This window comes from Scyliorhinus torazame, chromosome 14 (assembly GCF_047496885.1).
Source record: "Scyliorhinus torazame isolate Kashiwa2021f chromosome 14, sScyTor2.1, whole genome shotgun sequence".
NCBI lineage: Eukaryota > Metazoa > Chordata > Chondrichthyes > Carcharhiniformes > Scyliorhinidae > Scyliorhinus > Scyliorhinus torazame.
The window spans coordinates 74,724,614-74,749,946 of NC_092720.1; the positions used below are offsets into that span (position 1 = coordinate 74,724,614).

General features: G+C 46.4%; 1 protein-coding gene and 1 pseudogene across 4 annotated transcripts in view; one reads left to right on the forward strand and one right to left on the reverse strand.

Annotated features, from left to right (window-relative positions):
• tbl1xr1a (TBL1X/Y related 1a) overlaps positions 1-25,333 on the forward strand; it is a 304,123-nt gene that overhangs the window by 28,884 nt on the left and 249,906 nt on the right. For 2 of the 4 annotated variants that reach the window (XM_072474366.1, XM_072474365.1), the window contains exon 1: positions 5,648-5,982. The exons of 1 other annotated variant lie outside the window; for it this stretch is intronic. The gene's annotated coding sequence lies outside the window, so the exon portion shown is untranslated. Of the gene's footprint in view, positions 1-5,647; positions 5,983-25,333 lie in introns of those variants that run through there. One more of the 4 variants, XM_072474368.1, reaches the window with a different exon arrangement.
• LOC140389308 (small ribosomal subunit protein eS12 pseudogene) lies at positions 23,475-23,948 on the reverse strand (annotated as a pseudogene).

Consider the following 25,333-nt stretch of genomic DNA (forward strand, 5'->3'; position numbering starts at 1 on the left):
TTGAAGAATGTACTGCATCTAAGATGGCATCATCTGTCAGTCGTACATTGTATGCATCATTCACTTGTGCATAAGTTTCCATGTTTGTCTCTGCTGGAATTTCCATGTTGACCTCCGGCAGCCCAGTGAAAAGTGCCTTATCTTGGGAGGTAGGCCTTACACTGCTCCTCTTTGTTCTTGACAATTTATGAAGTTGTAACTTGTTTGAACCCAGTATGGAGGCAATTGGCAATTGTAACTTCCGTCACCATCTTCCACACCTTTTTTATCGTGAACATGGCCTCTAATACCGTTGCATTGTGCTCCTGCTTCTTATTGATGGCTTCAATAATCTGAGAGATTAGCTGCCATCGTTAGTGGATTTTTCAAGTTTCTAATCACCCATATCCATTGGCTGGAGCTTGGCCATGATGTTGAGAGGCAGGACAGCTCTTCAGGCCAGTGATGTCAGGGTGTGCAAGGCAGTTGTCTGATATTATGACAATTTTTTTCCCTTTCATTGATATGTTTTGTCCACTTTCTTTTTTTAAATAAATTTAGAAAACCTAATTCATTTTTCCAATTAAGGGGCAATTTAGCATGGCCAATCCACCTACCCTGCACATCTTTGGGTTGTGGGGGCGAAACCCACGCAAACACGGGGAGAATGTGGAAACTCCACACGGACAGTGACCCAGAGCCGGGATCGAACCTGGGATCTCGGCGCCGTGAGGCAGCAGGGCTAACCCACTGCGCCACCTTGCTGCCCATTGTCCACTTTCCTGATAACTGCCTCAAAAATGCATAACGTCATCCAGACAGTTTTGTTAGCCACCTACTGCCTGGGTAGTGTCTTGACATTCGCAAAGCAACGTGGCTTCTTGGACTTTCTATCAGAAGAATCGGAAGCTTTTTGGTGCTATCCATGTTACCGCAGATCATAGCAATGATTTGTCCCTTGCTTCGCTTTTCACTATTTATATGATTCACTTTTAAACACCAAAGGGTGGTCTGGCAAATGATGGTCAAACAGTCCAGTTTCATCCATGTTAGAAACGGCTCTTTTTAAAAATAAATTTAGAGAACCCAATTCTTTATTTTTCCAATTAAGGGGCAATTTAGAGTGGCCAACTATCCTACCCGTTAAAAATGTTTCTCAGTACATATTCAAGACGTGGGCGAGACCATTTTGGAGTTAATCATCTGTCCTATGCCGTAACCACCGCTCCCTTACTGCTCACAACATGGAAGACAATGATGTGCCTCATCTTGAATCGTTCCACCCATCCATTGCTCCAGGTGAGCATCATTTTTTGCAGCTTCTTCACCAATTTCCCCTTTTCTACAGGACTGGTCGAGAGATGAGAATGTTCTCTGCTTGTGTTGGCTTGGACACGGTAGCAGAATTTCTTCAACATTGGGGTAGGCAACAGTTTTTATCCGTTTTCTTCCTGGAGAGGATGACGGCTTATCAGACTGTTCCAAGATATTTATCTTGTGTTTCATAAGGATGGACAAACTTGGCGGAATCTCCAAATCCTTTGTGATGTCTGCTTTCTGCCATGGTTTTCCATTTGCTGTATCAGCTTCACCTTCTCGACGATCGACAATAGTGATAACACATTGGAGTGAGTTGGAAGAGTTTCTGAATTTTTTTCAATATTGAAATTTCTCGGTATTTATATTCTTTATAACAAATAATCTAATTTATTTTTAAGTTTTACCATTAGACCTGTAATTCCCAATGTTCTTACCAATCTATTTCCGGCTGCAGCAAAGCATCATCATTTTGATGTAGAGTTCTGCAAAGTGACTTTTTTCTTTCATGGAATGTGGGCATTACTGGTGAGGCTAGGATTAGTAGCCAATCCCTAATTGCCCTTGAACTGAGTGACCATTTCAGAGGGCAGTTAAGAGACAACCATATTCCTTGGGTCTGGATTCACGTGTAGGCAAGACCAGGTAAAGACGGCTGGCTGATTTCCCTCCTTCAAGGACATTACTGAACGAGATGAGTTTTAATCACAATCAATGGTAGTTTCATGGTTACAATTACTGAGACTAGCTTTATATTCCAGATTGATTAATTGAATTCAAATTCCACCAGCTGCCTTGGTGGGATTTGAACCCATATCCCAGGCTCAACATTAGCCTGGGCTTCAGGATTTTTAGTCCAGTATATAATATATATATATAGGTAAGACAGAATATATGTTAAGACGGAATGACGGTTATACTAGTAAATAAAATATGTAGTCATTTCATTTGATTAAAAAAATTCTCCTGAAAACTAAAATAATTTCATTGTCATAATCTAATATATATTATATAGACAATAACAAATTCCTGAATTTTATAGATTCCATTATATACACTTTAGCTTTCATTTGCTTTCAGATTTCATGTGGTTTCATGTCACTTGATATGAGGGTGGAGGTTGGTATGTAAAAGTGTGGTTACAACACTTTGACCAGTGGAGTAATGTTAACTAAGAGAAGACTGTTATTTCCCAAATTCGCCCATCTTGCCCTCCTTCTTAGAATCATAGAGTTTACAGTGCAGAAGGAGGCCATTCGGCCCATCAAGTCTGCACTGACCCTTGGAAAGAACACCCTATCCAAGCCCACACCTCCACCCTATCCCCACAACTCAGTAACTTCACCTAACCTTTTTGGACACTAAGAGCAATTTAGCGTGCCCAATCCACCTAACCTGCACATTTTTGGTCTGTGGGGGGACACCGGAGCACCCAGAGGAAACCCACGCATACATGGGGAGAACATGCAGACTCTGCACAGATAGTGACCCAAACTGGAATCGAACACAGTTCCCTGGCGCTGTGAAGCAACAGTGCTAACCACTGTGCTACCTTAACACCAATTCTTCTTCTTTGAAGTAAAAACAGAAAATTCTGGATAATCTCAGCAGGTCTGACAGCATCTGTGGAAAGACTTCTGCTTTGAAATGTTGACTCATTTTGGAGTTTGATTTTACATGTACCAGTAGCCCCATAATATAAAGAAGCACTCTTCTCCCATGGTGGCCTTCGGAGCCAAGTCTGACCCTGCTCCCAGCCAGCCTCTAAAGAATTTGCAACAATGGTCAATGAATGGATAGCAATCAGGAGCAGGGAACCTGGCTGATTTTCTCCTCCCCATTTCAGGGCTAATGCAGTAAATTGCATAGTCTAAATGCTACTCCAGTTAAAAATCAACCAATAAGTCTGTACTGTACTGAGTGGAACTGTGGTGCTGCAATTACTGTGCTGCAACACCATACCATCCAAGGGGACTGCATTGTATTTGTGGGACTGGTTGATGGATGATATAACAATTATTTTGACATTGAGATGGAAATTGTGACTTACCAGGACTGTGATATGCACAACAATTTGGGGATTATCTTTGTGTTCACAAAAGGCTAGTATTCAGGTACAGACATTATTAGGAAAGCTAATGAATGTTACTGTGAGGGGAATTGATTACAAAAGTACGGAGGTTATGCTTCAGTTCTACAGGCCATTGGTGAGACCACATCCGGAGTATTGTGTCCAGTATTGGCCTTCTTATTTCAGGAAAGACGTAAATGCATTAGCAATTCAGATTAATAAGGCCCCACCTTCTCAACCTTGCCCCTCGCCTGAGGTGTGGTGATCAGTCAGCTCTCCCCCTCAAAGTGGAAAGCAGCCTGTAGTCATCTGGAAGTATGGTGACTTTACCTTACCTAGACTAATACCAGGAATGGGGGGTACCAGGAATGGGGGGTGGGGGTGGGGTTATCTTATGAGGAAAGATTGGAGAGGTTAGGTTTGTATCCACTGTAAGAGGCGACTTTATCAAAACCTTTAAGATCCTGAGGGGTATTGACAGTGTGGATGTGGAGAGAATGTTTATTGTTTATTTATTGATAAGATCTGTCACATGTACAAGGTACAGTGAAAAGTATTATTCTGCATACAGACTGACAGATCACTCCATACATATATACATAAATACAACATACAAAAAAATTACAACTGTAAAAAAGGAAAAATGCATAGAAAAGATCAATTTAATATATAGACGTTCCATTCAAAAGTCTAGTAGCAGCAGGAAAAAAGCTATTTTTGAATCTGTTAGAATGGGTTCTCAAGCTTTTGTATCTTCTGCGCGATAGAAGAAGTTGGAAAAAAGAATAACCAGAAAAACCAGGATGGGAGGAGTCTTTAATTATGTTGGCCACTTTCCCAAGGCAGCGAGAAATATAGACAGTCAATAGATGGAAGACAGGCTTGCGTGATGGACTGAATGTGTTCACATCTCTGTAATTTCTTACGATCATGAGCAGAACATTTGACATACCAAGCTGTGATGAAACAGGTAGAATGCTTTCCATGATGCATCTATAGAAATTTAGAGTCATTGTGGACATGCCTAACTTCCTGAGGAAGTAAAGGTGTTGTTGCGCTTTCTTAATCGTAACATCGGCATAGGTGGACCAGGACAAATTGTTGGTAATATTCACACCTAGGAACTGGAAACTGTCAACCTCAATATCATTGATACAGACGACGTGTACTGCATTTCGCTTCCTAAAGTCGACCAGCTCCTTTGTTTTGCTAACATTGAGGGAGAGATTGTTTTCATTGCACCATGCTGCTACGTTCTCTATCTCTCTCCTGTACTCTGACTCGTCGTTGCTAGAAATCCAACCCACTATGGTCGTATCATCGGCAAACATAAAGATAGAGTTGGGGCCAGATTTTGCCACACAATCATATGTGTATAAGGGTAGAGGGCTGAGTACGTAGACTTGCGGGGCCCCGATGTTAAGGACTATTGTGGACGAGATGTCATTATCTATCCTCACTGATTGTATCCTGTTGGTTAGGAAATCGAGAATCCAGTTGCAAAGGGAAGTGCCAAGTCTTAGGTTTCGAAGTTTGGATACGAGCTTGGCTGAAATGATGGTATTAAAAGCAGAAATATAGTCAACAAACGGGAACCTGACATAGGTGTGCTTGTTGTCAAGAGGTTCCAAAGATGAGTGTAAGACCATGGAAATATCATTGATGTTTCCTCTTGTTGGAGAATCTAGAATTCGGGGGTCAGTTTAAAAATAAGGGGTCACTTATTCAACACTGAGATGGCATTCCTCTGAGGGTCGTGAACCTCTAGACTCTCTTCCTCCAAAGGCAGTTAAAGCAGGGACTTTGAATATTTCTAAGGCAGAGATGGATAGATTCTTGATAAACAAGGGGGGGGGGGGTGAAAGGAATATGGGGTTGAAGTTACAGCCATGATCTTATTGAATGGCAGAGCAGCCTCCAGGGGCCTACTCCCACATCTGTAACTTCAGTAGCTCTGCGTGAGCTGCAGTTCGTCAGTCGAGGGCGAAGGGATTATCCTCTCTCTCTCTGGTGGAAAATAAATAATCATTTACTACCAGCCTAGAAGATTGCAACAGCTTATTTTTCTGTGCACCGCCACCATTTTCTTTGAAAGAAGGGTCACTAGTTTGAGTGTGTTGGTATTGATGTGGCGAGGAGGCAGGATAAGTGAGAGTTTGTGTTGTTGCTCCTGTTGCCTCCTCCCTATCTGACACAATGAGAGCCCTGTTGCTGTGAGTGAGCCATTTGCGCGGGCCGGGTCACCGTGGCTGCCAGGCGGGGAGGCAGACGTTGGATGGCAGTGAACGTTTGGCTGTGTTCAGCTTGACGTTCTTCACGGCAAATCCTTACTCGCCCCAGCATTTACCAAGCAAGCCGCCGCCGCAGTTGTGTTTTCTTTCACACACTATCTATCTGCCTCCTTTCTGGGACAATACTATTTCTCGGCGCCCTGCAAGCCGCTCTCCAGCTGGCACGGATGTGGAGTTTTTAATATCCCAGAAATTTCCACTATAACCGCCTTTTAAAGCCCCGGCCTCCGAGAGGCGAGGGGGAGGGGAAGGAACAACAACAGGAGGCCGCCCAGCAGCCAGGAGGTGGAGGAAGAGGCCGCCGCCGAGTGTCTGCGCTTCCCGGTGAGTGAGCACCGGCCCGGGCTCTTGCATTCCAACTTTACCCGGAGAGCGGGCTGCAGGAGGCGGTGGGGAGGTGTGGGTGGAGCCCGTAACAAGGCGGAGAGTGCGTGTGGGGGAAGGGGCCTGCCTGCGGTACTAGGCCCAGAGGTGGGGGAAGGGGGAGCTCACCCACTCCCCCCCCCAGTAACTGGCGGCCTGGTCCAATGCTGCTATCTGAGTGCCCCCCCCGCCGAAGGGAGGGAGGCCTCCCTGAACCCCCAGGGTTAAAGCCGGCCGGCGGCGGCTGGGTGCTGCCCTAACCTGGGTGGCTGGTGTTTTTTAAAAATACATTTTTTTGGGGAGGGGGCACGGTGTGGGGGGCTGGAGGCCCTGGCGGGGCTCAGCGCCCTCGCCCTGGCCTCTCGGGCTGAAGGTGCGGGAGAAACGCGGCGGTGGAGGCGGCTGCCCCCGGGCCTGGACTCGTGCTGTGGGGGGAGGGGAAGGGAAGCGTTTGAAGAAAAGGCTGAGAGCCACATGCTGCTGTGACTGACACCGGAGCTGGAAGAGCTCCTGGTCTGTAATTCAGTTACACGGGGAATGATCAGGATGGCGTTCTACAGCCTGGGGGGGTGAAGAAATCCCTGCTGTTTACTGATTTTAAAAGTTGTGGCTTTGTCGAGGCCTTGTAATGCTAGCAACCGTGTTGACCACTCTGTCCAAATTCTTGTAACACTCCAGCTAGACTTTAAAAAAAAAGACGGATTTCTAAAAGCGAATTGGTGTTTGTAGCTCACATAATGGGTTACATAACTGGCGGGACACCAGTCAGTTTCCAAAAACCAACACAGAACATCAGCACCAATGGCATTGACCCTTTTTGCAGAATCGACAAGCCTGTGTAGTGTGAGATTAGGCATATTTTTGTGTGTTGAACACGAAATCAATTTGCAATTAGAATATTACTTCCTGTTGAACTCGAGTTCAATCTTGGGTGCAACAAAATATGTACAGCAAATTAATTGTGCTGCAAAGTTGGCTCATTTGTTTCGAGAAAGTGGCATTGATGAAATAAATTGACACATATAGGATATAATATCTGGCTGGACAAAGTAATACATTGATTACAATGAGCTGGTGGGTCTTCTGTGTGAAATGGCTGCAATTGAGGATTGCCATCTTCTAAAATTATACGGTCTTCTACAAAAACTTCTGAAGCTCATTGTTAACTATGAGAAAACTGCTGGAATTTTGTTGATTATATGGATTTATTTTGGTGGAGTAGCAATCTCACTTCTGTTGATCTGTTTTTGCTTTATGTTCCACTACACTTAGATTCGAAAATGTGGTGCACACACTTTTTGCAATGGTTAAAGGATATTCTTTTCTTTGTACACTCCTAGAACCATGGAATTCCTACAGTGCAGAAGGAGTCCATTCAGCAATTGCGTCTGCACCGACTATCTGAAAGGGCACCCCACCCAAGTCCCCTCCCCTCCACTCCTATCCCAATAAACCCTTAGGTTCGATTCCCCGCTGGGTCACTGTCTGTGTGGAGTCTGCATGTTCTCCCCGTGTCTGTGTGGGTTTCCACTGGGTGCTCCGGTTTCCTCCCGCAGTTCAAAGACATGCAGGTTAGGTTGATTGGCCATGATAAATTGCCCTTAGTGACCAAAAGGGTTAGATGGGGTTATTGGATTACGGGGATAGGGTGGAACTGAGGGCTTAAGCGGGTCTGTGCAAACTTGATGGGCCGAATGGCCTCCTTCTGTACTGTTTGTTCGATGTTATGTTCTAACCTACACATCTTTGGACACTAAGGGGCAATTTTTAAGCATGACCAATTCACCTAGCCTGTGCTACTTTGGATTGTGGGAGGAAACTGCAGCAGCCAGAGGAAACCCACGCAGACACGGGAAAATGTGCAAGTCACTCAAGGCCGAAAGTGAACCCGGGTCCTGGTGCTGTGCGGCAGAAGTGCTAACCACTGTGCTACCGCGCCGCTCCACAAGAATCACTTTCTTGTTTGGGAAGCGGAAATAGTTTACTGCCACAGAACAACCAGAAAGGAATATAGTGTGCAATCTTAAAGTACTGTGGATGCTAGAATCTGAAACGGAAGAGAAAATGCTGGAAAACCTTAGCAAGTCTGGCAGCGTCTGTAGGGAGAGAAAAAAGCGAATGTTTCGAGTCCGATGACTCTTTGTCAAAGAGCTTTTGACAAAGAGTCATCGGATTCAAAACGTTAGCTCTTTTCTCTCCCTACAGATGCTGCCAGACTTGCTGAGGTTTTCCAGCATTTTCTCTTTCGTCGCATGAAATTTCAAGTGTTCATCTACATGCTTTTTAAAGGTGGTCTGGTTTCCTACCTTTACTACCCTCCCAGGCAGTGGTTTCCAGGCTCCCAACACCCTCTGGGTGAAAGACTATTTCTTCAAATCCCCTCAACCTCCTGCCACTCACCATAAAATTATGCCCCTTCGTTATTGATCTTCAAGTAAGGGGACCAGCTGCTTCCCCTCTAACCTGTCCATACCCTTCATACTCTTATACACCTCAATTTGGTCCCCCCTCAGCCTTCCCTGCTCTAATGAAAACAACCCCAGCCTATAGCTCAAATACATCCCAGGCAACAACCTGGTGAATCTCCTCTGCACTGTCCCCAGTGCAATCACATTCGTCCTATAGTGAGGTGACCAGAACTGCCCATAGTATTCCAGCTGTGGCCTAACCAAAGTTTTGTACTGCTCCAACATAATCTCACTGTCTTTATAATCTGTGCCACGACTAATCAAGGCAAGTGTCCCGTGTACCTTCATTACCACCCTATTAACATGTCCTTCAGGAATCTGTGGATTTGCAAGATTTCGCTATTCCGATAAACTTCCGAGTGTCCTGCCATTCATTGTGTACTTCCATGTGTTGTTACTCCTTCCAAAAACTTTTCAGTGTTAAATTCCACCTCGTATATATCTTCTGCAACCTAAGACCTTCCCCTTCTACCACCACCCTGTCTCTTACGACTAATTCAGTTTGGGATCCAATGTGCGAAGTTACCCTGGATCCCATGTGCTTTTTTCTTCCAATTAAGGGGCAATTTAGTGTGGCTAATCCACCTAATCAGCACATCTTTGGGTTGTGGGGGTGAAACCCCGCAGACATGGGGAGAATGTGCAAACTCCACACGGACAGTGACCCAGGGCCAGGATTCGAACCCGGGTCCTCAGCGCCGCAGTCCCAGTGCCCTCCCCATGTGCTTTTAACTTCTTTATCAGTCTCTCATGTGGGACGTTGTCAAAGCCGGCATGGTGGCACAGTGGTTAGCACTGCGGTCTCTCAGCTCCAGGGTCCCAGGTTCAAGTCCGGCCTTGGATGACTGTGTGGAGTTTGCACGTTCTTCCTGTGTCGGCATGGGTTTCGTCCAGTAGCCCGGAGATGTGTAGGCTCAGTGGATTGACCATGCTATAACTTATACCGTAGTGTCTAGAGTTGTGCGGGTGACGTGGGGATATGGGGATAGAACGGGGAAGTGGGCCTAGGTAGGATGTTCTTTCAGAGTGTCGGTGCAGACCCGATGGCCCGGATGGCCTCCTCCTGCACTGTAGGGATTCTATGATTTTTATGAAAGGCTTTTTGCTGAAATCCATATAAACTCCATCAACTGCACTACCTTCATCCACACACCCAATCACCTCCTCCTAAATTTGGTTAGACGTGACCTCTCTCTGACAAAGCCATGCTGACTATCCCTGATTAAACCTTCCCTCTCCAAGTGGAGAGTAATTTTCTCTTTCAGAATTTTTTCTCAACGGTTTCCCTGTCACTGATGTGGGACTGACTATTCTGCAATTTCCTGCATTTTTCTCCACCACCCTTGAAAAATGGAGTCACATTAGCTGTCCTCTAATCTTCTGGCTCCTCCCCTGTGGCCAGAAAGGAGTTAAAAATTTGGGTCCGAGCCCCTGGATTTTCCTCCTTTTCCTCCCATAGCAGTTGGGATAAAACATCTGGACCTGGAGATTTGTCCACTTATAAGCCCGCCAACACCTTCAGTACATTCACACTCCCCATGTTAAACTGTTCGAGAACCTCACAGTCCCTCTCCCGAATTCTGAACCTGCATCCTCCTCCTCCTCCTGAGTGAAGACAATATGTGAAGCTCTTATTTAACACCCTACCAATGTCCTCCAGCTCCATGCACAGATTGCCACCTGGTTGTTAATGGGTTGTACACTTTCCCTGGTTATTCTCTTCCCCTTCATATACTTGCAGAATATTTTGGGATTCTCCCTAATCCTAACCTCCAGTGCTTTTTCATCCCTCTTCTTTGATCTAATACTTTCCTAAAACCACCCCCCCCCCTGCATTTTCTATACTCCAGGCTTCCACTGATTTGCTCCCTTTGTACCTGCTAAAAGCCTCTTTTCGTTCTTATCCAGTCCCGAATATTCCTAGACAAACAGAGTTCCCTAGGCTTGTTGCTCCTACATTTCATCTGATATGGAATATTATGGGCCTGTAACTCTCCCATTTCCTTTTTGATTGCCCCCCACCGCTCTACTGTAGCTTTTTCCACAAGTAGCTGGTTTCCGTCTACCTTGGCCAAATCCTGTCTTGCTCTAATGAAATCTGCCTTCTCCCAATCCAAAATCGATTTTTGCAGATTATCCTTTTCTTTTTCCATAACAAACTTAAATTTGGCTGTGTTGTGATCGCTATCAGTAGCATGCTTCCCCACTGTCACCTCGCACACTTGTCTGGCTTCATTCCCCAGAATCCGATCCAGCACTACGCCATCCCTCGTTGGCCCTTTTACATATTGAGATTAAAAGCTCTCTTGAATACATTTCAAGAAATCCGCCCCCACATAAACCCTTTTGCACTATGATTTTCCCAATTAATGTTCGGGAAGTTGAAATCCCCTAATATTATCCAATTATTATTTTTGCACACCTCCGTGAATTGTCTGCATATCTGCTCCACTATTGCCCACTGACAATTTGGGGTGGGGGTTCTAATAAATACACTCCCAGCAATGTGAGTGCCCCCTTTTTTTATTCCTCAGCTTTACCCACAAAGCGTCATTTGAAGACCCTTCCACGATATCGTCCCTCCTTACTGCAGTAACTAACTCCTTAATTAACAATGCAACACCACCTCCACTTTTGCACCCTCCCCTGTCTCACTGGGAGCACAGTAGCATGGTGGTTAGCACTGGCTTCACCGTGCCAGGGTCCTAGGTTTGCTTCCCCGCTGGGTCACTGTCTGTGTGGAGTCTGCACGTTCTCTCCGTGTCTGCGTGGGTTTCCTCCCACAGTCCAAGGATATGCAGGTTCGGTGGATTGGCCATGCTAAATTGCCCGTGGTGTCCAAAAAGGTTAGGAAGGGTTTTGGGCTGGGGGGATAGGGTGGAAGTGAGGGCTTAAGTGGATATGTGAAGACTTGATGGGCCGAATGGCCTCCTTCTGCACTGTATGTTCTATGTCTTGCCTGAAGATTCTATACCCCGGAATGTTGAGTTGCCAGTCCTGCCCCTCCCTCAACCATGTTTCGTGTTAGCAACAATATCATATTTCCAGGCGTCAATCCACGCCCTTAACTCGTCAGTCTTTCCTATAATGCCCCTAGCTTTTAAGTAGCGGTCATCCCGCCTCGCCTTACTCCCTTGGAACTCGACATGGCTGAATTCCCTCTGTCTCGGTTCCTTTAATATAGTATGCTGTGTTCCTGTTATACTAATGCTCTATGATCCCTTCCTCTGCCAAATTTAAATTCCTCCTAACGTCATTTGAGTATTGTGGGGCTGGGGGAAATTGCAGATAAGTGGAGTGGTGGTGCGCCAATGTCTCCCCACTGTCTGTGTGGAGTCTGCATGTTCTCCCTGTGTCTGCGTGGGTTTCTCCGGGTGCTCCGTTTTCCTCCCACAGTGCAAAGATGTGCGGGTAGGTGGATTGGTGATGCTAAATTGCCCCGTAGTGCCCAAAGGTTAGGTGGGGTTGCTGGGTTAGGGGATAAAGTGGAGGTGTTGGCTTAGGTTGGGTGCTGTTTCAGGGACTGGTGTAGACTCGATGGGCCTAATGGCCTCCTTCTGCACTGTAAATTCTATTAAAAAAAAAGAATGAAGGTTTGAGAAGTAGATGAACAAGTGGAATGGAGTCTGGTGTTGATATGGAAGTGAAAATAGATGGTCTTCTTGATGGTGCAGATATGTGGTCGGTAGTTCATCTTGAGCTCAAATATCTACTGAAAGTGGGTGGAGGTAATGTTTTTGCCTCTGAATACACGTCAAAAGCTAATGGACAGATTTCAATGATTTGGTACACAGGGTATGGTCCGAAAGTGATTGATTCATTTTTGCCGCAGATGTGGATCCGGATCGGATCCTGAAACTTTTATAAGTATTTGTTGAAGTTAGGAGACAGGATAAATTGACTACTTGTGGTGCATCTGTACAAATCATATAACTGCTACAGTTTGGCCCATCGAGTATGCACTGACCCTGAAGGAGCACTCCACCAAGCCCACTTCCCTGTCCTATCCCCAAACCCCCATAACCTAACCCAGGCCTTGCTGGACACTAAGGGTCAATTGAGTATTTTCAATCCTAACCTGCACATCTTTGGACTGTGGGAGGAAACCGGAGCACCCGGAGGAAACCCACGCAGACATGGGGAGATTGTGCAAACGCCACACAGACAGTCCCTAAGGTCGGAATTAAACCCAGGCCCCTGTGAGGCGGCGGTGCTAACCACTGTGCCACCAAGCTGCCAATGTGGCCATGGCTCTTAACTCTTATGCTTCTGGCAAATTCTAGGTTGCTGCTAGCAACATCTCTCCGTTTGCTGCACAAGAGCCATCACAGAGGTTCTCTATACAAAGCCAACAGTTTGTTCTCGCAACCAGAATGGCTTACACAAATTGCAGACTTCCTCAGGGTGCAGGGTGCCACTGATTATGTCACTGACATGCTTTGCACCTGTGAGCAGAATTTTCAGAACGAGTTGTTGGATGTGGATTGGCCTGAATCATCCTCAGTGAGATGGAAGTTCTTAATAAATATATTTCTATTTTTAGCCTTGTAGATACAGAGCGTCAACCAGAAAGCTGCATGATTGTAATAACATTGAGTTAGCACAGCTTTATGAAGTGCCCTCTTTACTTGTTCTCTTTGTGCTCAGGTTGTCAGAGTATGACATTGAGTCTTTGACCCCACTTATATTTGTCACTGGGAGCTGGTCGTTTTTGGATCTGAAACAACATGGAGTACCCGTTGGAGGTGTACACATATACTGAGCTAACTCCGTAATGAATTTGCTACAGGAGTAGCTGCTTATATAGGGCAACAGATTCATAGACCCACTTGACAGAGGCTCACAATGGTGTCAGTTTGGGTCATTTATATCTATGGATGCAAATCCTGGTGGGACAGCTAAATGTTTGATGTTGACTGCATTAATGATAATAAACTTTTATTGTCACAAGTATGAAGTTACTGTGAAAAGCTCCTAGTCGCCATATTGTTCGGGTAAGCCGGTAAGGGAATTGAACCCGCACTGCTGGCCTTGTTCTGCATTACAAACCAGCTGTCTAGCCCACTGAGCTAAACCGGCCCTGACTAATGTATGCCATAGTCTGTGCCAAAACTTCAACTCTCTAATCTACATTAGTGATAGGTTTGCCTTGGGTTTCTGAAACTGTCAACATTTTCTGTTAAACTTGGAGGCAAAGGTCAAATTTCAGGTACCTGCAAAGGGGTTTCGATAATACCTACAAATGGATAAATCAGTGACAGATGAAATTTAAGACATTACATGAGAAGGAAAAATGGTTGCCATACGTCGACTTTGAATGATGTAGAAATGACGCACGGTGAAATGGAAAGGGTTCACAGCTTAATTGGTTAATACATTTGAGTGTGTTCAAAAGTGTTGTGCTAAAATTGTGCGGTCCCACAGTGATTACTTCACCTTGAGTATTTTGTTGAATTTTTGTCACCAAGATGTAAGGGAACTTTTGAACTATGGAGGCAGCACAAGGGAATGGCACAAAGCTGAAACGGGAGAAATTGGCACCACAAGGGGGCTTTATAGAAATATCTAAAATGTTGAATGAAATGAGTCGGGTTAACCTGGAGCACTGTCAATGAATAATGGGTTATTGAACTGAAAATTTATATTGGGAAGAACATTTTCATGCAAAGGTTCTGACACCTAGAATCATCTCCTGAATAGGATAAAGGAGGCAAAATCGTACTTTCTCCCCGTTTCATCTGCCATTACCTGAATTAATATAGCTTTTTTATTGTATGTGAGTTAAGATGAACTGAATGGCTGTCATTATTGCTATTTTGTAAAAGTGCCCAAAATGACACTTCTTCAGAATTTCTTAAATTCTCTCGATTTGTACGTTTATAGATTTTTTTTTTTTTTACATTTGCGCTTTAGGAGGCCATTGAAATTTTTCTGCATATTGGTAGTCTGTGTGCTGCTATGAATTTTAAAATGCCGTTAATGGGTCAATACAAGCCATAGGGTAGGAAGGCTTGGATTTAACGGCAATCAAGTGCTAATTAAACATTTAAATTATACAAGGTCTATGTTGGCATCACTGGTTCTCAATATATGGCTTTGAATGAACCTGTCAAGACTGGCTTTTTAAGCAGCCAGTCATATGAGTCCTGGCAGGTTTACCTTTGGGTTCCACTTCCCTGTGAGATCCAAGTGTTGGGAGCCAATGATGTAAGCGGGCACAGGTTCCAGTGTAGTGTTAAATATGCAACGCTGATTCTGTTGCAAATGTCTTTTAACCATCCTAAAATGTACTCTTTTTGAGTACTATCTTCATGAATTTAGAGGCACTGCATTGCAGCATAACCATTAAATCTGGTGACTTTGTTTTGGCATTCATAATGCTTTTCCCAACAATCACTAGGTGGTTTCATTTATATCCCCCATTTTATTGCTGAGTTATTTCTCTGCAAAATGATTTTGCAATGCTGGTTTTAGGAGGAATGCAAAGTCACATGCCATCCTACGTGACTGTGACCATGGTATCCATACTTGTCCTTTTTTCCCCAATTAAGGGGTAATTTAGCGTGGCCAATCCACCTACCCTGCATATCTTTGGGTTGTGGGGGTGATGAGAGTGTGTAAACTCCACATGGACAGTGACCCGGGGCTAGTGTCAAACCCGGGTCCTCAGCGCCGTGAGGCAGCAGTGCTACCATGCTACCCTCATCCTTCCTTCTCCTTCTTGAGTCATCTGGAACCTTTGACTTAATTTTAAAAATATATATATATTTATTGTATTTTCATAAACAAACACTAACCATATTATAAACAAGCAAACATCAAGGATATAAAAGTACAAAGTCAAGAAGTTATACATACATCTTTCATCCCCTTATCAGCTGACGGTGTCTAAATCTTTAAAAAAAGAGATAAATGGTTGCCACCTCAGGTGGAGCCTCTCCACTGACACCCTGATGGTATACTTAATTTTCTCCAAGTGCAGGAAAAACATCATATTGCCCAACCAAGGCAGTAGTCGGCTTGGAAGATCTCCAACCAAGCAACATTCGTCTCCTGGGCACTATAGAGGCAAAGGTGAGAACATCGACCAACCCCAGAGTGAAATGCCGGTCTGAGACCCCAAATATGGCTACTAATGGACCTTGTTCTAGAGCCACCCGAAGAACCTCCGAAATAGTTTTTTTAAAAAATGAAACCCAGAAGATAGCAAGTTTTAGGACAAGACCAAAACATGCGAGTGTGGTTAGCTGGGCAAGCAAGCAACGAACGTCTTCCACATCCTGGAAAACCAACTCGTCCTCGCCTTGGTCTAAATACTTTAAATTGGATCAGACTCAATCGGACAAGGAAGAAATGGAGTTCACCCTATAGAGGGCTTCCCTCCAAAACTCATCAGTTAGTCCACAACCCACTTTCTCCTCCCATTTTTCCTTCATCACCTCTGGGGGAGGGGTGGCATCTGATGAAAGGCTAAGGCCATACAGATCTGAAATAGACCCTTTGTCAGGCTGCGCCAACGACAAAACCCTCTTCAGCAAAGAGGGGGTGGAGCTAAAGGAAAAGAAGGAAAGAACTTGCGAGAAAAGTCACGGATTTGAAAATAATGAAAGAGGTTAGAACTGGGCAAACTATGCACAAATCTCTTGCCTTCCACGATTTAAACGAAAGGTCTAAGCCCAAAGGCAAAAAGAGGTGATTATTGCAAGTAGGGGCTAGGGAAGACGGGGAGAAAAGGTTAAAGTGTTGCTGAGACTGTGTCCAAATCCCGAGGGAGGAAAACACCACAGCAGTGGAGGAAATACCTGCAGGGAAGAAGTGGGGCGGTATTTTTAGCATGACGTGAGGTGATGGTGCATGAGCGAGCCTCCATCCTGCCCCAGATCGAGTCTGGGTCGCTAAGCCACTGCAAGATTTTTTGAATGTTGGCAGCCCAATAGTAAAACGAAAGATTCGGGAGGACCAAGCCTCCCGACCCTTTGTCTCTCTGAAGCAGAGCGCTGCGGAGTCTAGGACATTTACCTGCCCAAATGAAAGCTGAAATCAATTTGTTGACCTTAATAAAAAATGATTTGGGGCATAAACAAAGGGATACACTGAAAGAAAAAGAAAAATCCGGGAAATACCTTCATTTTAATAGTTTGGATCCGACCGACCAAGGACCAAAGGAGGCTACTCCACCTCCTGTAGGTTCGCCCTGACACCACTGTTGAGACCTGAATAATTTTACTTGTGAAGTGAGACCCAATTATGAGCTACACAGACCCTCAAGTAGCAGAAACTGGTATTCGAGAGACGACAAACTAAATTGAATTCCTCTAGCAAGTGAGTCACTGGAAAACACTCCCTCTACCAACATTTAGTTACTATCCAGAGAAGGTACCAAATGTGTGAGTGTCTTCATTATGTTATGTATGGAGGCAGTTAGGTCGGTAATGTAAAGTAAGTCGTCCGCACAAAACTATTCCCGATGTTCCACTCCATTCTGATAAATACCCCTTCGCTGATCAGAGATCCTCAGTGCAATTGAGAGAGGCTCAATAGCCAAGGCGAAGAGCAACGTGAAGAAAGGACATTCCTGTCTGGTTCCCCATCCCAAGGGAAAGTAATCTGAGAATACCCTGTTTGTACGAATACTGGTCATGCGGCATTATACAACAGGCGAATCCATGAGGCAAATTTAGGGCCAAATCCCAAACTCCCGAGAATCTCCAGTAGATAGTCCTAGTCCCATTCCACCCAATCAAATGCTTTTTCTGCATCCTCCTCTGGTTCTGGGGCTGTGGAGGGGCGAGGATGACATTCATATTGCGTTGAGTATTGCCTACAATTGCCGACTTTTCACAAAGCCTGTCTGATCCTCTGATATTATGCTTGGGAGACCAGGCTCCAGCAGGAGCGCCAGGAGGTTAGCTGCAGCTTGATTTCTGTATTCAAAAGTGAGATGGGTCAGTATTGCCCACATTCTACCGGGTCCTTGTCCCCTTTAAGGAGCAAAGAATTGAGGGTTGGGGATAGTGAACCCCGAGACAGTGAGTCATTAAGCACCCCATAATACCCCAACCATGGACTACTTGCTCAAATAATTGTATTCCTTTGAAGAATGCAATGGGTGACGAGTATAAAAGGGGAATGTTCTTCTCTAGTTTACTCTAGTTTTAATCTAGTTTAAAGTATGAGTTGCCTACAAAAAGAAAGTAGTGTTTCATGAGAAGTGCTTTTCGTAATTTGTTACCGTAAAAGTTTTAAAACTTGAGACCTTGTGTAATTCTTTTGGCTATCAATTGGAAGTTCAAATCTCTTTTTAAAAGTTATAAGTCTCTATGGCGATTGTAATAAAATGATCTCAGTCACCAAGCTCCTGTGCCTCGCAGCCTCAGACACCTCACAATTGTTTTATTGTGGATGACCGCCTTCCTCAATAACCAGTGTTTTAAAAAAAAATGTTTTAGTAGGATTTTGTATTTATACATCAAACGCAACCACTCCCAATCCCACTGCTGACATCTTTTTTAAAAAAAAATTTTTATTAAAGGTTTTCATAAAATATCAATAACAAAATGAGAAAGAAAAAAAGAACCCAACAGGGTTAAGTACAAAACACAATCTTAAAAAAAAGCAACCCCCCCAAACCCCCCCCCCCGTACCTAAATAGTAAATTAACATTAACACCCCGACTTAAGACAACAGGTGTATACACCCCCTCAGACCCTTCCAGTGTAAATAACATAAACAAAAATAAAGAAAACCCCCACCCCTGAGCTGCTGCTGCCATTGACCAATGTCTATCGTTCTGCCAGAAAGTCTAAGAACGGTTGCCACCGCCTAAAGAACCCTTGTACCGACCCTCTCAAGGCGAATTTCACCCTCTCCAATTTAATGAACCCTGCCATATCGCTGATCCAGGATTCCACGCCTCGTATCTTTCCACTGAAGGAGAATCCTTCGCCGGGCTACCAGGGACGCAAAGGCCACAATTCCGGCCTCTTTCGCCTCCTGCACTCCCGGCTCCTCTGCCACCCCAAATATTGTGAGTCCCCAGCCCGGTTTGACCCTGGATCCTACCACCCTCGACACCGTCCTCGCTACGCCCTTCCAAAATTCCTCCAGCGCTGGGCATGCCCAGAACATATGGGTGTGATTTGCTGGGCTCCCTGAGCACCTAACACAACTGTCCTCACCCCCAAAGAACGGGCTCATCCTTGTCCCGGTCATGTGTGCCCTGTGCAGCACCTTAAACTGTATGAGGCTGAGCCTCGCGCACGAAGAGGAAGAGTTCACCCTCCCTCGGGCATATGCCCACGTCCCCTCTTCGATCTCCTCTACCAACTCCTCCTCCCACTTACCTTTCAACTCCACCACCGAGGCCTCCTCCTCCTCCTGCATCACCTGGTAAGTTTCCGAGATCTTCCCCACTCCCACCCACCCCCCCGAAGAGCACCCTGTCCTGTACTGTGTGTGGCAGTAGCCATGGGAATTCGACCACATGCCGTCTGGCAAACGCCCTTACCTGAAGGTGTTCCCCGGGGGGAGCCCGTACTTCTCCTCCAGCTCACCCAAATTCGCGAACTTCCCGTCCACAAACAGGTCCCCCAACATTCGTATCCCTGCCCTGTGCCACCCCGAAAATCCTCCACCTGTTCTTCCTGGGGCGAACCGGTGGTTCCCCCGTAATGGTATCCTCTACTCTCGCTATCAGCGCCCTACTCAAAATGAAAAAGTCGATTCGAGAATAAGCCTTATGGACATGTGAGAAGAATGAAAATTCTCTAGCCCCCGGCCTTGCAAATCTCCAAGGGTCCACCCCTCCCATTTGGTCCATAAATCCCCTCAACACTCTAGCCGCCGCCAGCTTCCTACCCGTCCTAGACCTGGAGCGATCCAGTGCAGGATCCAACACCGTGTTAAAGTCTCCCCCCATTATCAGGCCCCCCACTTCCAAGTCTGGGATCCGACCCAACATACGCCGCTTAAAACCCGCATCGTCCCAGTTCGGAGCATACACATTGACCAGTACCACCCTCTCTCCCTGCAACTTACCACTTACCATTATGTACCAACCGCCATTATCTGCCACAATGCTCGACGCCTTGAATAACACCTTCTTTCCCACCAAGATCACCACCGCTCGATTTTTGGCATCTAGCCCCGAGTGAAACACCTGACCTACCCACCCTTTCCTCAGTCTTACCTGGTCTGCCACCTTCAGGTGTGTCTCCTGGAGCATAACCACATCCGCCTTGAGCCCCTTCAGGTGCAGGAACATGCGGGCTCGCTTAACCGGCCCATTCAGTCCCCTTACATTCCAGGTTATCAGCCGGATCAGGGGACTACCCGCCCCCCTCCCCCGCCGACTAGCCATGACGACTCCTCGGCCAGCCACGTGCCCGCACCCTACACTCGGCCCGTTCCCCACAGCGGCATACCCCCGTCTCGACACCCCCCCCCCCCCCCCCCCCCCCACTCGCTCCAGCTCCTCCTTGATCTTAGCAGCAGCAACTTAGGCATAACATATTCACCGCAGTCCCCAATCGACCATCCCGACCCTCAGTCTGTGTCCAGCTTCTCAGCCTGAACAAAGGCCCACGCCTCCTCCGGAGACTCAAAATAATGGTGCTGGTCCTTGTAGGTAACCCACAGTCGCGCCGGCTGCAACATGCCAAACCTCACCCCCTTCTTGTGCAGCACCGCCCCCCCCCTCGATTGTACCCGGCCCTCCTCTTCGCCACCTCCGCACCCCAGTCCTGATATATCCGAACCTCCGCGTTCTCCCACCTGCTGCTCCTCTCCTTCTTGGCCCACCTGAGCACACACTCCCGATCGACGAACCGATGGAACCGCACCAGCACCGCCCGCGGAGGCTCGTTAGCCTTGGGCCTCCTCGCCAACACTCAATGGGCCCAAAAGTCCGTTTTTGCGGGAGCCGCCGAATGTGTGACTTAGCTCTGCATAGCCGCAACCGGAAGTCTCGAGAGGGAATCCTTTTGGCAGTGTTCGCTTCACCAATCTGCCCCAAAATGTCTGTGGAAACTCCTGGAAAAGGTCTAAGAGTCCGTTCCAGACGGGAGCTGCCGAATGCGCGACCCACTCCTCCATGGCCGCCACCAGAAGCCTCGTCCCCGCTTCTTCAGTGGCCCTGGTGAGATCTTTTCACAGTTGTTCCCTCTGCTGCTAGAATTCGCCTTTGATAAAGGCCCTCAGGTCAGGTTGCAGCTTTAAGCTTGCCCTTCCCCCGCCTGCATGCTGGAAGAGGCCCTGTTTATCCTGTTGCAGCCAAATCTTTTACTGTTTCTGCCGGGTCTGGTAGCCAAAAGACATAACATTCCTGGGGGGCACTGTCAGGGGAATGTTGCAGTCTTCTTGCCGCACCGGGAAATGTCAAACAAATGCCGTGGGGGCCCTGTAAAAGAGCCCAAAAGTCCGTTCCAAGCGGGAGCTACCGAATATGCGACCTAGCTCTGCATAGCCGCACCCGGAAGTCCACTGCTGACATCTTAACTATTCTCAAAGTAGTTGATGAACGGTTTCCATCTCCAGGCAAACCCCTCCACAGTCCTCTCAAGGTGAACTTAATCTTTTCCAACCTGAGGAATTCTGCGAGGTCGCTTACCCGGTTTCTGCGGCCCTGAGTCCCTCCATTCCAGCAAGATCCATCTCCGGGCTACCAGGGAAACGAAGGCCAGCACGTCGGCCTCTCTCACCCCCAGACGTCGGATCTTCTGATACTCCAAAGATTGCCACTTTTGGACCTGGGACCACCTTCACCCTCAATACCTCCGACATAACGTCAGCAAACCCCCGCCAGAATCCCTCCAGCTTCGGACCGCTTCACGGGCCCACCAACATACCGCCCACACCTATCCTCCATTCCTTCAAAAGACCCACTCTCCTGGCCACAGTCATATGTGGCCTGTGGACTACCTTGAATTGAATAAGGCTAAACCTTGCACACAAAGAGGATGTGTTCATCTCCTCAAAGCCCCCCCCCCACGCAGCTCTTCCTCCCACTTGCACTTGACATCTCCTATCGGGGCACCCTTCCAGTCCATTAGTTCTTTGTAGATCTCCAACATTGCCCTCACCCATCCCTGTTTTTGACACCACCTTGACCTGCAACCCCAGGGGCGGCAGATCGGGAAAGGACGACACCTGCTTCCTCACATAGTCCGACACCTGTGTTGCCAATCGGCACCGGAGATTCCAATAATGTTGCTCTTTTAACTGGATACTAATATGACAGTTATTAATGATATTGCTTTTCAGAGTCGCCAGGTATCAAATGATACCACCACAAGGTTTTACCGGATATCGATCAAAGACCAAACAATCAGTTAGTTAGTTAAAGTCCAATGATAGTTTATTTACACACTAGAATTACTTCGACATGCAGCATGCAACATAAAATACTACAAGCTAAATTACACCTAACACTACAACAACCTGTACTTAACTTCAGGCACCCAGCTTTATGCAGAGGAACAAGGCCTTTGTTCGGATCTTGCATGGCTGGGTCTGGAGAAGTGACTTAGTTTCTGCTGGGCTCATCCGTCTGGATCGTTAGTCTTGAACTTGTCTTCTGGTCGTGATGCTGCACATGGGTTTAGGCGTAGGCCGGGGCCAAGAGAGACTGAACAAATGGCAGTGTCTCTCTTTATCCTTCTGGGGTTTCGCACTCTTTTGGGCGGTCCTTAGCTTTGGACCCAATAATTCGGCAGGCTTCGATTACTGCCTTCGATTTTGGCCAATAAATGGGTGGGTACCTTGATGGCGGGGCGTGTCCTGAGCGGCCATTGACCTTTGCTTTTTGGGCTCCTTGAGCAAAGGGAGTGGTGCCGATGAGTCTGTTTCTGTATCTGTTTTCTGAGTACAGGTCTTTTGTTCTGGGGAAATGGGCCATTAGAATGCAAAGTAGCTGAGGGTTTCGATAGCATTTAGTTATCTGAGTTGCCAATATACAGAAGCTCTGAGCGCCTGGGTTTACCATATTTCCCATGGTCCTTTGCAAATGGCCATATTTCCTGGATCCTTTGTAAGTGGCCATCCCAGATGGCTACATCCCTTCCTTTTGATCCTGAACGCGAAGCGTGGTGGATCACACTGTTGCTCCTCATCCGTCCTTGATGTGCCGGTTACCCTTGGTCAAGAACAGGTTCTACACTACTCTGTCCTATGTTTTTCGAGCATTTACCTAATTTTATCAACACATCCTAAAGGGGCCACTATAAAACATTTAATCATTACACATTTAACTTATTTACACAAGGGAACCTCTAACTATCATTACCTAAGCTACTCTCATGCTGCTGGCAAATATCAAAATAGGAACTTATGTACAATACAAAAATGTTAAAGAAATAAACAGCAGCATCACATCTCTACTTAATCTACAACAGTCATAGAAGAAGTACAATCTTTTTATTTTGTCAGTGAAAAAGGTTTGTGGGGTTTGTTGGATTCCAAGAAAAGGGTCTCGGAGTGTGTATATCGGGGAGCGAGCAGCTCTCCATCGCCATTTGCGGAGTCCTAAGTGTCTGAACGACACTGCAGAGTATTGCTATTACCAAAAGGGCTTCTACTGTATAGGAAAGGGAATACCATTTAAAATGTTTTCGCACCACGTGGGGGCATCAGTGTTTATTTTCATGTGAGGCATGGTGTACGGGCTAGGGGTCTCATATTGTATGGTTATGTCCGGGGCCGGTGTGGTGTGGGGTACAAAGGCTGTCAATGCGCGCAGTTGTAGGAGTCGAGAGATGATCACAATGGAGGTCATCAGTCCTGTCTTCATCTTGTCTTTTTGTTCTTCGTATATTCCTGAGGGTGCAAGCATAATATCTGTTATTATTGTTGGTTAACATCTCGTTTTGTTTGTCTTTCTCTCTTCAACTTCAATTACCCATTCGAATCGTCACCACTTGTGACTCCCTCATTTTTTTGTTTTTGAAATAACCATTAAAAATGTTTTTTGTTTTTTTTTGAGTCATAAAATTAATTTTTGATTTTATTTGTGAAACACATCACTTTCCTCTGAAATAGTTGTCAATGACATCCTTGGCTTGTGAGTCTTTGCCATAATCCTTGACAACAACACAGCCGCAGCCTACAACCTTGCGAGGTTTTCCTTCTCTGCCTATTTTGCACAGGCCTACCCATTCACCAAGTTTTTTGTTGTCATCAACCTTAATCAGGTTGATCTGATGCTCTGCACAGAGTGCCTCTACCAACTTAACATACTGTGCCTCATCACAATTGCCTGCCAGGACACACAAGTGAGCTTGTCGTTTGTCCAGCACCTTGACAGCTTCCCGGAGACCACAACACAAGCCATCGTGGATGTATGCAGTTTTAAGCACTTCCTGAAGTGCTGTGTTAACATCCATGACACCGCTTGCAGTTATGCATTCCTCGGCCATTATGCTGCTTGCTGTGCCGGATCAGGGCGGTTTCCACGGACCTGAGAAACCGAGCCGCCGACAAGGTGGCGGAGAGAGAGAGCTGAAATAACCATTTTAGAGACAAGACATCCGAAAAAAAATTCTGTTGTGCAAGGAATCCCGCAGCTTGTGGTCGATGCGGTGAATGGGTGGACAATTTCTCAGTCCAGGGTCCAGAGGTAGTTCACGTATAGCAGCAAATGTGTAACAACCAAGTGTGTCTTGGGATAGCGACCAAAGAGTCGCGGAAGGTAAAGAGTTGATTGTACAGGCTGTGGCAAAAGGCATTCTTTAAACTACACTAAAGAGCAGATAAGGGGAAACAAAGACCTGCCAAGAACAGTAAGGAGTGTAAAGAACCATTCCAGATTACTTGAAGTGATCGAAGCATGAGGTGCGTGTGGGCCGCGGCAGGTCAAGAATGGGTGGGATTCCCCGGGTAGGGCGGTGATCAGTGCCGTTGCTCCACTACCTGAGCTTGGCTGACCGGATGCATTGGGGGTCCTCAGGCAGGGCGGAGATTAGTGCTGTTACTCCCTACCTGGGTGACCGAATGAGCGGAAAGAATTTGTAACATATGAGATCCAACAATTTATTCCTTTAACGATCATTAGGCAGTAAATGGCATCAGAAGAGTAACCATGACTGTATCAAGAAATTTTGTAACTGGCCGACATTAATTAAAACCATGTGAGATCGGAAGAATAAACTGTATCAAGAAATTTTGTGTCGAGCCGACATTAATTAAAACCATGTAGCAATAAGAAAGAAAGAAAGAAAGAAAGCGGGCAGGTTCCATCAGAAAATAGGACACCGTAATTCACATGCAGTTCCTTTTTCTCATCATCTGGACACCAGTTCTGTATCTGTATCAAAACGCATCGCGAAAGGGTTACTGTAACGGGCGTCAGACTCTGAGTCATCACCATCTCCCGGTTGCCAAACTCGTGTCTGTCGTCTCTGCCGTGGCTGTGTGGGCCGTCGTGGGATCCGAATCGTCATTCCTCATTAATCGACGAGTTGTCGTGATGGCAATGGGGGGTTCGTATGTCATGAGGGGCGGTAGATGCAAAGGGCAAATTTCTGTTGTCGGGCGGTGGCTGTGGCAATGAAAGGGGGTACAGAGGGCCAAACATGTCCTGGTTGTGGTTCCAGGGGCTGTCTCTGTCATCCGAATCAAGCTCAAGATGGAAAGGCGTACCTGTGGGCAGAGACAAGGTCGGGTCTGTGGGCGTGGATGTGCTGTCCTGGCTTTGGGGGGGGTGGGGGGTGGGGGGGGCTGGTCCAAGTTGTCGATGGGCGGGCCGGAATCATCTGCCATTGCTAGGGAGACGTGGTGGGTGTGGCTACATTGGGTTCCATAAACGTAAGCTGGTTGATATGGAACCAACCTGTTTTTCCATTGGGGTATGT